Source organism: Gouania willdenowi, chromosome 5 (genome assembly GCF_900634775.1).
Source record: "Gouania willdenowi chromosome 5, fGouWil2.1, whole genome shotgun sequence".
Lineage (NCBI taxonomy): Eukaryota > Metazoa > Chordata > Actinopteri > Blenniiformes > Gobiesocidae > Gouania > Gouania willdenowi.
Genome location: NC_041048.1, coordinates 29,728,203 through 29,742,124, shown reverse-complemented (window position 1 = coordinate 29,742,124; position 13,922 = coordinate 29,728,203). Strand labels below are relative to the sequence as shown.

Genomic DNA, 13,922 nt, shown 5'->3' with positions numbered 1-13,922 from the left:
TTATTGGGAGCTCTGGCCAAATGTGATAGCTTCATTGCCAGAGGAATCAGATGGGTAGACAGTAAATGGATGATAACTAAAACAACATAATCTTTTGTTATGAAACTTGTAATAATACCATAAAACCAAGTCTACAGTTCAGAGATTGTTGAAAACAAAAAAATCTGTGTTGTTGTCAATCAATGCATAAGAACAAAATAAGTGCTTTTTATTTAGATGGAAAAGTAAAAAATAGAGATTTTATGATCAAGAACATGCATACATATAGTAAAAGTGTGCCAATACATTGATTATTAGATTAATCGCGATTCGACACGACGATGAGATACCGATTCATAAATGTTAAAAAATCGATTGTTTTTCATAATAACTAAATGACAGGAACACGACCACTGCTCCCAGAATGAAAATCAAAGTCGCGGAAGCCACACGGACACCTGAAGGAACGAACCAGGTGAAGGGGCAAGGGCGGCAGCAAACCCTTATCTACAGTTACTGAGCGGGAGATTCACAAGAGACGTGTCATCGTTGGGTGCATTTCCTCCACAGCAATGCAACACGACCTTCTCCGTGGCCTGGAAAGGCCCCGATGCAAAAGCGCCGCCCCGCTCCCACTCATCATTTCCCCGGGACGTGGACATGGTTACCTAGCTTAGCCCTCTCCGCTCTACAGCTGGGATGGAGCCCCCACGCCCCTGGCACAGACTGTCCTCAGTGCGCACCGACGCGGAGACCGGCCCACGACAGTTGGCTCAAGGGGTTGGCGGCAATGTCAAACACCAACCCGACATGTCTTGAAACACAGATTCAGTTAGCTGAATAAGCAAATATTTTAGTTAATTTTACATATTTGTATTTATTTTGTATTATGATTACTATTGAATTTGGTGATTTGATATAAATAAAGATAATAGTGATACATTTGTTTGGTTACTTTAATGAACGAATACCGACACATATACCTTGTTTAAAAATATGAAATAGCCACAAAGTGAGGAAAAGAAAAAAGATGCATAAAAATTTTGATAATCATTAATATCAAGATAATTGTTGATTAATCAAATTGTAGCACCCTGAATCGTAATGTCCCTTTGATGGCACACCCCTAACCTAGGGTATCCAATGAATAAGTGAGGGTATAAATGGAGTTCCAACTTGCAACATTACATATGTATAGTTAGTCTATATAAATAGAGTAATTCTGTATTATGACTCCACTTCTACTCCCAGCTTGCAATGGCTCAGTTGCAAATTTTGGAATGCAAGTTACAATGAGTTGAAGAGTAAAATATCCTTTGCATGGTGGTCAGAGAAGCGGACTGGAAAAAAAGAGAAGAGGAGGGTTTGGGTTAAAATCCAGCAGAGAATAAGCTTATTGGCACCACCATGGGTCACTTAGCAAACACGTGGAGCAAATTAGTCTATTTGCCACTTCAGGCTGTTCAAAGAGCATGTTTTTTGAAGGCTTTATTTCCCATCAAGCTTAAAGAAAGATTATATTAAGGGTGCATTCACTTATACCTCTGGTCCGCACCAGGATTTTTTTGCTCTTATAGTCTGTGGTGGTGTGAAAGCTCATACGAAGTCTGGGGCGTACCAAACAAGCAAAGTCTGGTCCACTGTAAAAGTGTAGATTTTGTTTCGCCTCAAGTGAAGCCTGTAGTGGTTTTTATAATGTGGGAAAGCAAGGCCGGACCAAATATAGGTAGTGAGACCAAAAACAGTATGTGACTTTGAAACACAATACATCATGGGGACAAGAAAACACAAACAAAATTGCAAGTGTGCGGGAATGAGCGTGTGCAGCAAATAAAAATGACATGGGAACAGACATGGACAGACAAGCTATAAACATCAGGACCACAAAGATTTGGTGCTGCTCCCAATTTTTCTGACCGAAGTGTTTTATTCTCCATCTTTGCCTCAGTTAACTTAAGAAGAAGAAGAAGAAGAAGAAGAAGAAGAAGAAGAAGAAGAAGAAGAAGAAGAAGAAGGCGGAAGTATTCCGTCCAATGGGCGAGCGATCGTTTTGCCCGCGTGACATCATGTGATTGGCAAAGAGCAGTGGACCAGCCAAATTGAAATTTCACCGCCTGAACCGCACCGAGTCCACTGTACTAAATATTTGAAAGCACTCCAAAAGCTCAGATTTTACGGCCGCGTGGCTCAGATGGTCGAGGGTCGTCTTCTGATCGAGAGGTTGGGGGTTCGATCTCAGTACCTGACTATGTGTCGAAGTGTCCTTGGGCAAGACAATGAACCCTAAGTTGCTCCCAGTGGTCGACTAGCGCCTTGCATGGCAGTCCTGTCCCACTGGTGTGTGAATGTGAGAGTGATTGAGTGAATGAGCTGATATGTAAAGCGCTTTGAGACTGCTTCAGTGTGGTGATAAGGCGCTATATAAATTAAGTCCATTTACCATTTACTTCGCATAGTTGGTGTCACACAAAACACTGCTCAGCATTGTATCGACCCGCAATAAATGTGACACTGACCTGCATTTCACCCGCCTGGTGAAATAGAGCAGGAGAGATGAACACAAGCTTAGAGGAGAAACTGGCAGATGAGCTACGAAAGTAACGACACCTTTAAAACATGTCCCAGGAGTACAAGGACAACAGATTAGCAATACAAATTGTGGAACATGTAGGATTTTAATTAAACTACTATGCGGCTGTGCGCCGAGTATGTGAGCTCTGAGTAGAGCTGACAGTCCGCACAGTCTGTTGTGCGGGGAGTCCGCCCGAGTACGTTTGAGCCTTAAGGCAATACGTCAATCGCGGAGGCAATTTTTGTTAATCACACTTGTCAGCCACAAATGAATGTACTCAGCACAGATCACAGCACTTAGTAATATTTCAGTTTCTCAGCATACTGAGGTGGCACTAGTGTGCCCATATGTTCATTTACAACCTCTAATGAAAAAAAGAAAAAGACCCTCTGCCAGCTCAGGCAACCCGGGCGGGTATATTGGCAGCATCTTCAGACCAAACATCCTACAGAAGCCTGTGGAGTTCTTGTAAAGTACAAACGAAGTACTGAAACGATCTGTCTCGCACTGAATGGCTGTGCTATGTGGTTTTATTTGTGGTTTAATCCCAGCACGCTTTACTATATTTTCTATAGCTCTGTAATAAACCATAGTCCGCTACCATGGGTCTGCCAACTTCTCTATCAACCAAATAGTTTGAGTTGTGAATGTTTAATTCTGCATTTGGTGAGTTTTCCTGACTATATGTCCCTTGTGTAATAACAACAGCCTCTCATGGGATTTGGGTTGTGCAAAGAAGACATTGGCCACAGATGATGTTTTTTAGTTCAGAATTAATTACAAGTGTTCTGCTTTGTGTTTACATGGAAATAGTAATTCCGAATTAGAGTCCGACCGAATCAGGATTTTTGGGGCAGATGCCGATACCAATATTTGTGGACTTTAAAAGCCGAAAAATTGGCCGATATCTGATAAATCTGCAGATATATGAAAGAAGAACATTGATATACACTTTTTATTTATGTATTTATTTGATTGGTACAGTGCATGTTAATAGACATACATGAATAATAAATACATGAATGTACACACGCCAGATTGTAGCCAGTGGCTAATTTCCATCTGTTATCCCAAATGGGGCAGGGGTCACAAAGGGCTGGGGTCACATGGGGCTATATACAAAATAAGACCATAAACCATACACAAATACCAAAAGTTCATATTGCCACACACGAGGTTAATTCATTTCAAACATACAAAAAAAAACACATTCACAAACTGACACTACTCACTATTACAGTCTACTCACTATTCCACACACCCCACTATTGCACATACTCCACTATTCCACACACCCCACTATTGCACATACTCCACTCTTGCACCCCCCAGCTCCGCTTGCCCCCACTATTGCACTTATCCCTCTACCATTACACTCAACCCTCCATTATTGCACATATCCCTCTACTATTGCACTCAACCCAGTGTTGCTATGAGTGAGAACAGGTTTGATATGACCATAACCAGTTTTTCATTTGAGCTTTAAAAGAGCCGAATGTTAGGCATTCTCTCAGTGTTATCAGTAGACTATTCCACAGTTGTCCGCATTGGACAGATAGTACAGTTTGGCCAATGGTAGTACATCTATGAGGTACCACCAGGTCCCTTCTGGTAGTGGCTCATGTTGACCTTTCAGAATGTTCTTTACATTTAATAAACTCCTTTAAAGGTGGGGGAGCAAGGGAATGCAGGACCTTGCAAATTAGACATGCTCTTTTCAGTTTAATCATGTTGTTAATATACATTAATTATTTAAATTAATCAAGTTGTCTACATGAGTGTAAACAATATTGAGAACAACAGGCATACCAGTCTGTAAACATAATAATAAATACGAACAGTAGTCAAACTGTAAACAATAAATAAGAAAAGGCAAACTGTAAACTTTGTTTGCCTTAAACTTAAACTTAAGCAATTTAAAACAAGGGACTAAACTAGATTTAAATAAGCAGTGTAGCAGCTTTCAAAACAAACAAAAAAAAAAAATACATCATTACATCAATACATCAAGTGACCTTTTTAACTTTTGTGAGCCCTGGTAACTGTTAACTATGAAGTGAAGTGGGATGTAGTCTTATATTAATGGTGACCATGGGACTAATATTTGCTTATGTGACAGGAGCATTTTGAGTTATTAATAGATATAGTTCACTCTTAAATATCCTACTAATGCAGTGGCAGCTCCTGACAAATTTCTCAGCTCAACTATTCTGATGATGCCTAAGGTATATGGAAAAATTAATAGGCAGCAAAACAATTGCCACAACTTATTTTCTAGTCAACTTACATAGCAATACCAAATGTAATGGCTACAGGCAAAATTTACATTAAGGATGTTCAGCCAATAAAATTAACTTGGCCCAACAAATGAAGATCAACAGAGAGATAAACTGTCAATCAGCTTATCTTGAAATATCTTTGAAAATGCACGGATATGCTTGCTTTACCAAAGGGGCCTACGCATAAGTAAAAATCATTAAAAGTATTTACTTAGAGTTCTTTAAAGTAGTTATTTTTAATAACAAATAGTTTATATAAATCCTTTAAAGGGGTAGTTCATTCAAATTGTTCATCATTGCACAAACTATACTGTATTTGCAGAAACAAAGAGTAAATACAGTATATGTACATAAAACAAAGTTTATCCCGTGTCAGAAACGGTGTTTCTCTGTTTTTAAGTGTTGAAAACAAGTTTTCACAGAGCAAGACAGTAGGCTGTTAAAACCGTCGGCATTGCCTGAAGTGCCAAGTTAAATGTGCTGAGGACGTTGACGATTGTCCATTTGTCGTCTTTGTGGGGAACAGCGGTATCACTCATTTTCCTCATCAGGAATTCACATGCTACAGTAAATTCACTTTCAACCACGTCATTTCCAGAGAATCTGACGCCGGCTATGCTCACATTAGGTATGACGAAAGCACGTCAGTGCGCCCTTCCGGAACCCATAAAGAATGCATTGTAACGACTGAAATCAGAAAGGAAAAAAAAAACATTTTACATGGGAGTCTATGAGAGCAGTTGGGGTGATTTTCCAATTTGACTGAGGTCGGCCAAAAGGGGGGTACTTCATGGAGCACAGCCCTGTGCTGATTGGACAATGACATAGAGAGCAGCTCTAACTGTCTAAGACTATCACAGCCTTGTAACACTGTGGAAGAATATGATAGAAAAATCACTCTTTTTTCCCCTTTGGTAGGGCATCGCCCTGATCGCCCTTATGAAGAAACCGCCCATATCCTAACGGTCTGGTTTAATTTCACTCACATTCATAGTTACACATTTGGCTTCAGTAGATTTCGATTGTTGTGCAGCTGCAGCATCTATTTACAGTTTCATTTTTAGTAGCCACAATGCGCTTGCATTTCCTTCATCGGATGACATGATGACGACGATTGTCACTACAGTGAAACAACCGGTCCTGTATATGTTTTCATTTAACGTGCAGCTGATTCAACGACACCAATGACAAAAATGTGTGAATTAGGTGTGAATGGTTAAAGCTGCAGTTTTGAGATTCCTCTCTCCACTCAATTTTGAAACCAAAACCAAAACTTAGCCTCCCTTACCTAAATATTTTGCGAACGCCCTTACTGACTTTTTTCTCCATAGAGACTAGAGACAAATGTAGGAACTTCATCTTGTGTTAGTGGAGAGTTTTCTGGTGTTTTATAGACTCTGACATTAATGCACGTATCACTCTGTAGTTACTGCCCTGAGCTGTCGTCAGCTCGTCCCCACCACAAGCAAACACAGTTGGCTGTGATCTCAGCTGATTGAGTGGCAGCCGCTCTGAGCGGACTGACAACCATCACTCCACATTCAGGCTGTAAAATTAATTCACCTTGGATAAGCTTCTCTTAGGTTTACACATGATTTATCCAGTTTGTTATCACTCTCCCTCAATATGTGCGGCGGACCCTCCGCAGTCACGGAGGTCCGTTCCTCCTGAGTATGTTTGTGCCTTTAAACTGATGCTTCTCCACCTCGGTCTGCCTTTTTTACTTGATTTGCTTAGTAACTGTTGTGTCTAACGCTGTTAAGGAGACTTCAGTCGAGCAGCCAATAGTATCGCCCAAAAGAGCCCATGGAGCACACGTGTCTGTAGAAAGATCTCTGATTGGCTGAATTCCAGCGTCACGCTCCTATATTTATGAACTTTACGGGGCAAGGAGAAGGAGGTGAGATTCACTGTCCACTCAGAGCACTTTGGATTACAATATGCTCAAAGGTTATTATGGATTTTTGACCAAATGATGCTAAAAAGCACCTTATATACTGTAGCTTTAAAGAAAGTCGGTATATTGATCAGTGGTGCTGAATAATCATCCACCCTGAAACTGAAACTATGAAGCCTCCAGGCAGGGATTTCACATTAAAAAGAGCCAAATTCAACACAAAGTTTCCAGTTTTAAGACCTTCATTACTGTTATTTAAAGCATGGAATGGTTTCTTCATGACTTCAACAAGTATATTCTGCAAAAAATTAAATTCACCAATAAAGCGCTTTCTAAAAGTCGAGTGAATAAAGCAGTAATGCTTTCCCTAACATGCTCTAACAGTGTGTTTGTGTGAGAATGTTATTGACATGGGCCTCTAAATGTGTAGTGTTATAATGTTGTACAAATTGTTTTACAAAGTCAACTTACCATATATAACTACGTATAACTACATTATTGTACAATATTCACTGATCATGAAAATAGACCATCTACTGCAGTAATTCCCCTCTCAACCAGTAGAAAATGCTAGGAACACCCGATTATGCAAGTAAAAAAAAAAAAAATACCGTCATAAACCGTGAATCCATTAGAATTTTGAAAAATACAGCTCAAACCACCAGTTCCTTTTTTTACACAATAATTTGAAAGTGAAGACAGCAATGATGATGAGTAACTGCACATTTTTCTCAGCACTTACAGTCCCTGGCATTAATACCTAATTGTGTTCTTTTATCGATCTACCTTCTGCACACACCCAACACAGCATAACGTGGATGGCTGTTCATCATAGGAATGGGATCCACACAAGGTTCCTGCTGCTTAACAGAAGGTTTTCCTTGCCGCCATGATGAATTCATGTTGGGTGTGGGATACATATGTATGTGTATATACGTATATATGCATATGTGTGTATCCATAAAATGAAGAGTCCGTCCTTAAGACTGCTCTACTGTAAAGTGCCTTGAGATACCATTGGTTATGATTTGGCACTATACAAATAAAGATTGATTGATTGATTGATTGATATTTAAAAACCAAAATTCCACAAGTGCTATGAGAGCTGATGTTGTAGGTTTTATTAAAGCTGCTTTGATTGTGCACAGCAAAATGTTCAGTGTCTTGTGTGATTTATGCTGCTCAATTAAGTTTTGTTTGGAAGTTGTTATTTTTACTGAATAAGCTATAGTGTTAAATCAGATTGAATTAGCTGAACAAGCTAATATTTTAGTTATTTTTATATATTTTTTTATATTTTGTAATAAGATTACTGTTGGATTTGGTGATTTCATAATAGTGATACATTTGTCTGGTTACTTTAATGAATGGATACTGACACATATACCTTGTTTAAAAGTATGAAATAGCCACAAAGTGAGGAAAAGAAAAAAAGATACATAAAAAATTGTGATAATCGTTAATATTGTAATAATCGTTGATTAATCGAATCGTAGCAACCTGCATCGGAATCTTAGATGGCACAACCCTAAAAGTAAGGCAGTAACAAAGATTAAAAACAACTTTAGTTTTACTTGACTAATTTTGGCCACACCCCCTAATATTCTTGGGAATGGTATTTAATATTTTCTTTATGTATTAACTCTTTCTTTTTAATCCATCTCAGTTTTAACTGTCACTGTTTCATTATTATTATTGTGTTTCAAAACCCCCGCCAGACACACACATGCACACACACACACATACACACACACACACACACACACACACACACGCACACACACACACACACACACACACTTACACTTACACCCTGGCACTTGCAGAGGTAGGGGTTATCATGAACATCCGTCCGCTGTGGTAGCAGTACCTTGCAGGCAGAAAAACTGGGCACCCCTGTATGAATTTATATTCATATGCATACCTTCAACCAGGACTTATAAAATCACTACAAATCCTGACCCACTTTTTTCCTCTCACAGCCTCTGTGATACCAGTAATGGTATGATGTAATTTTATTAATTATAAACACAACACTATGGCTTTATAGCTGCTACCAATGCAATTCAAGCATAATTTCATTATTCATCTTTCTTAGCACGATAACTATGGGGTGCCAAATGTAAAAACTTTGTCACTGGCAGATGTAGTTTGAATATTAAACTCACTTTCCTCACATTTAGCTATTTTTTTCTTTAATTAAACGGCAAGCTCTATATCACTGTTAAAAAATATGTACACTTGAAAAAAATGGCTGCGTGATCGACAGGCGCTGACACGACCACTTTTCATAATGACTGATTAAACGTTTAGATTTTGCATTTAGATTGAATATTTAGATTTAGCATTTCAATTTAACATTTACATTTATATTTCTATTCAACGTTTACATTTAGATTTATGTTTCATGTGTACACATTTTAAGTAAGATATAGAACATGTAGTTTTACACGAATTTCTGTCTTAAATGAATGAAAAATGATCTAAATCTGAGGAAAGTGAGCTAACTGTTCAAAGTATTCCAGCTATGAACGTTTTTACATTTGGCACCCCATATATAACAATGTTACTGACACTCCACGGTACTAAAACTTGAATAAAATCTGAGACACATTTGTACAATGTCATTAAAATGCATTGCTCATCCAGTCCGTCAAACCTGAAGGTTGGTTAATGTTGCGTGAGGGGATCTCATTTAAACTGCCCTGAATTGAAACTAAAAAGAATTATCTGAAACTACCCGATACTTCTTTAATTAAATTTGACTGAAATACTTCGTCATGTTTTTGTCATTCCTAAAGCTTGTCACCAAGTTACCATTTGAATTCCAAAATTATGAGCCTCGATCTACTTTTAGTATGAAAGCTGCTGTACCTTACTTTCTATTTTATTGTAATTGCCTTGACATATATTTCCTCCGACTGCATGTTGCGACATCCGAACACAGAATGTGCCTTTCCCTGCTGAAACAGTCCTCTGTTTAGTAGTCAGGTCCAACAACGCTTGAACCCAACATGGCAAAGGAGTAAATTAGTGCTCCCCTGGTCAGGGATGAATAGCTGAGCCCCCCGGTTTTATTCTGCTGTCCATTTAAAGCAGGATAAGGCTCACGTCACTCATTCTGTCAAACACAACTCTACGTTTACACACTACTATCACAGCACGGAAGCTATGGTTCACAACCTACCGTGCGCTGTCACATTCCAACGGGTAAAACGGTGAAATTGTGGGTCTTTCTTTTCTTCTCTGTGGAGAAGTTTTATTCCACTATATTCTATCTACGAGCAGTGAGATAAAAAAAAAAAAAAAAAAGCACCACAGCGTAGTTACCTTTCAGTGTCACACGTCACAGGCGCTCAGTAACCGGGTGATAATCAGGTTGTTTTTCCTCCTGGCAACGAGGCGCTCAAGGTAACGTGAACACCGGTGTTCACTCCTTAAGTAAGGCACCGGCTTTCCGCGGCTGCAACAATGGTTAACGGTGGTTAATGGGTAAACGTCCCCTCCCAGCGTGGCGAGTCTGTCCCCGTCTTTTTCCGACACTCGTCACACTGAACCCGTCCAGTAGCCCCCACCGTCCGGCTGTTGGCTGCGCATCTTTCTCAATGCGGGGGGCGGGAAGTCACAGGGCTATGGGGCGCCGATTTTTTAAAGTTGCGCTTGCCAAAAAAAACAGCAACTTTTTGCAACATTTATCAACAAACCACGTTTAAAAAAAACTTATGTACATTTTGTTTATGTCACTTTTAACCAGAATTACAGCAATATTTGTGAAATGTGTGATATTTACTTGATATTTACAACGTTAAATATTAAATCTAAATGTTAAATATTAAACCTAAATATAAAATGTAAATGTTAAATATTAAACGTAAGTGTTAAATCTAAATCTAAATGTTAAATATACATTTAAATATTAACTATAAATCTAAATCTAAAATGTTAAATCGTTTGCCAAGTGTAAATTTACAGTGTAAATTCTGCAAATTTGATCATGCGGCCTCACCCACACCACCAACTGTAGCTCACCGGGAAGTCCAAAATGCTTGACTGTCACGTGATTCATGTAGACGGATTTTTTTCCCCCGGAAGTTATAGGCGGGCAATTTGAAGCCATTAACATAACACGGATTTTCGGTAATTTGTCGTCAATAACTGCATTGATTTACAATATTTATACAATACACCCATATATATGTGTATATACAATGTTTATGTAGTTCCATGTCATCTTTGACTTACAGATATCTATATATTATATACCCTTGAAAGAGCTCTGGGACAGAGTAGGAAAAAAGGAGTCTGACAGGTATCAATGATCATCAACTGATGCACAACAGGTCAGAGGAGGATTAGCATCAGCAGCATGATGCTGTTGCGTTGAATTAAATCTTTTTGTTTACAATTTGTATGCAACCCTGCCCTTCATAACACTATACATGAATACATAATATTTACAAATTCAGAATAACACTTCATTTGCACTTTTTCACAAATAACACAATTGAAAAGCTTACTGTTTGATAAAATAAAAAAAAAATGAAGATATGTAGCCTATGTGGGTAGATAAAACTGAGTTGTGTGTGTGAAGTAAACTCAAGTTATTCTGCAGGCACATTTTCAGGCATGAATTAATTATATTACTACAGCAAAATAAATCACGTTTAAAAGTATTATATTCTAATACCTCATTGTTGGATGAAATGTCATTAATAAAATTTAACCTTGTGGTTAGGGCTGTGTGTTGCTAACTTTATCCAGTAACGTTATCATATCCTCATGTTTTCTGCTAATGATCCCTTAATTTACTAGTTTAGTGGGATAATCGACGAACATGCTTTAATACACATGTTAATGGGTTTAGATACACTGATAATAATAATCTCTCTATAAATTCAAGGATGGTCTGTGTGTGTGTGTGTGCGTGTGCGTGTGCGTGTGTGTGTGTGTGTGTGTGTGCGTGTGTGTGGTGCGAATATCTCCCCGACCTGGTGCCTGTTCGACCTAAAACTTTGTCAACGGCTTCCAAATACCCCGAATGTGTGCATCGGTTATTTTGGAGTAATTCGGTCATTTCCAAATGTTTACTTTAATTTTGACGGCACGGCAAATGAAAACTATTTAGCTTTTGACCTGTCTATATCTATTTCACTGCACAGCTCACTTCCGGTGCATGCAAGAGTTCCTGTGGACTTCTCTTTTGAGGAAAAATACTTTTTTACTGTTCCTTATTTGATGACTTTTCAAGACATTTGTTTTCATGTTAGTTTGACCGTACGCTATTTAGACCGGACAGACCTCACCCGGAAGTTATTGATGGCAATGGCTACTGTGTTGAAAGCTGTACATTTCTTCGCGTTGCGTGTGTGAGAGAGACCCAACGGAGGAGATTAGAGTCCCAGGTAGAGAGTCTCACACACACGTCGATCAGGTGCGCTTCACTATCGATTACCGTCTATATGACATGCGTGCAGGTATGTGAGTGTTTAGTGTATAACGGACCACCGGTTAGTCCGGTTACAGTCTGTGTCATGACACCCATCCATAGGGTGGTAGTGACTGTAGTGTTACGCTCTAAGTCAGATTTAAGTGTTTACATGTTACATAGATGGTGCTACATATGGTCACCTGATTACTGCAGGTTCACTCACGCCACACCTGCCACTACACCTAACTACTGAAAATAGATATGTTTAGTGAAAGTGAGGCAGGCAGGTACACATGGATGGACTGGTGCGCATAAATTTAGAATGAATTCACCCCCCCAACACATATTTAACCATTTAGATTTAGACATTTAACATTTAGATAAAAGATTTAGCATTTAGATATGATATATAACATTTAGATTTAGATTAAATATTTAGACTTAGATTTAACATTTAGATTTAGAATTAAAATTTAGATTTCGATTAAATATTTAGATTTCGATTAAATACTTAGATATAGATTTAATACTTAGATATAACATATACCATTTAGATTTAGATTTAAATATTTAGATTTAATGCTTTTTTTTAACCTCTATATATGTGGTTAAATGTTGTGTCAAATGTAGGGAAATGTGCTAAATATGATAAAAATGAGATAAATAATGAAAATGTGTTAGCGACAACCTTTATACTAAATTTTTACACTTGGCACCCCATAAACACACACACACACACCAAACGACAACAAAAATATGAAAATGACTCAAAATACACAAAGCGAAGTATTCATACAAAAATACACAAAAGACAATAGAAATGCAAAAAAAACTACACTAAAAAAGATACAAAATGACTCCAGAATCACACTACAAATGCAACAAAAAACAATAATTATACAAAAAAAATGCACAAATGATGTAAAACAAAAAACTAAACAATATTTATACAGGAAGTACACAAAACGACAACAGAAATGCACAAAAATATACAAAAAGGCTCCAAAAACACACAAAATGACTCCAAAAACCTATATTACAGAAATATACACCAAATGACATCAAAAATATGAAAATGACTCAATATACACAAAACAAAATATTTATACAAAAAAATACACTAAAATGACAACAGAAATGCACAAAACCACGCCAAAAAAAATATATAAATAAAAAAATACACAAAATGACTCCAGAATCACACTACAAATGCAACAAAAAACAATAATTATACAAAAAAAATGCACAAATGATGTAAAACAAAAAACTAAACAATATTTATACAGGAAGTACACAAAACGACAACAGAAATGCACAAAAATATACAAAAAGGCTCCAAAAACACACAAAATGACTCCAAAAACCTATATTACAGAAATATACACCAAATGACATCAAAAATATGAAAATGACTCAATATACACAAAACAAAATATTTATACAAAAAAATACACTAAAATGACAACAGAAATGCACAAAACCACGCCAAAAAAAATATATAAATAAAAAAATACACAAAATGACTCCAGAATCACACTGCAATGGCAACAAAAAGCAATAATTATACAATGGAAAGATACAAAAATACACATAATGACTCCAAAAAAAAACATACATTACAGATAAATACAGCAACGAAAAAAATATATAAAAATTAGTAAAAAAAACAAAAAAACAACACATTCATCATGTACATGTCTCATAGAATTAAACCAGGGAAATTGCATACACTATTTTACTTTGCACCTGCAAATATACCCCTTTAGA

The 13,922-nt window shown here is 37.5% G+C and overlaps 1 protein-coding gene across 4 annotated transcripts in view; it reads right to left on the bottom strand.

Moving 5' to 3' along the window:
- slc41a1 (solute carrier family 41 member 1) overlaps positions 1 to 10,351 on the bottom strand; it is a 68,314-nt gene extending 57,963 nt beyond the window's left edge. For 2 of the 4 annotated variants that reach the window (XM_028446676.1, XM_028446679.1), the window contains exon 1: positions 10,058 to 10,349. The gene's annotated coding sequence lies outside the window, so the exon portion shown is untranslated. Of the gene's footprint in view, positions 1 to 9,914; positions 10,011 to 10,057 lie in introns of those variants that run through there. The other 2 variants (XM_028446678.1, XM_028446677.1) reach the window with 2 other exon arrangements.
- Between the last annotated feature and the right edge of the window lie 3,571 nt (positions 10,352 to 13,922).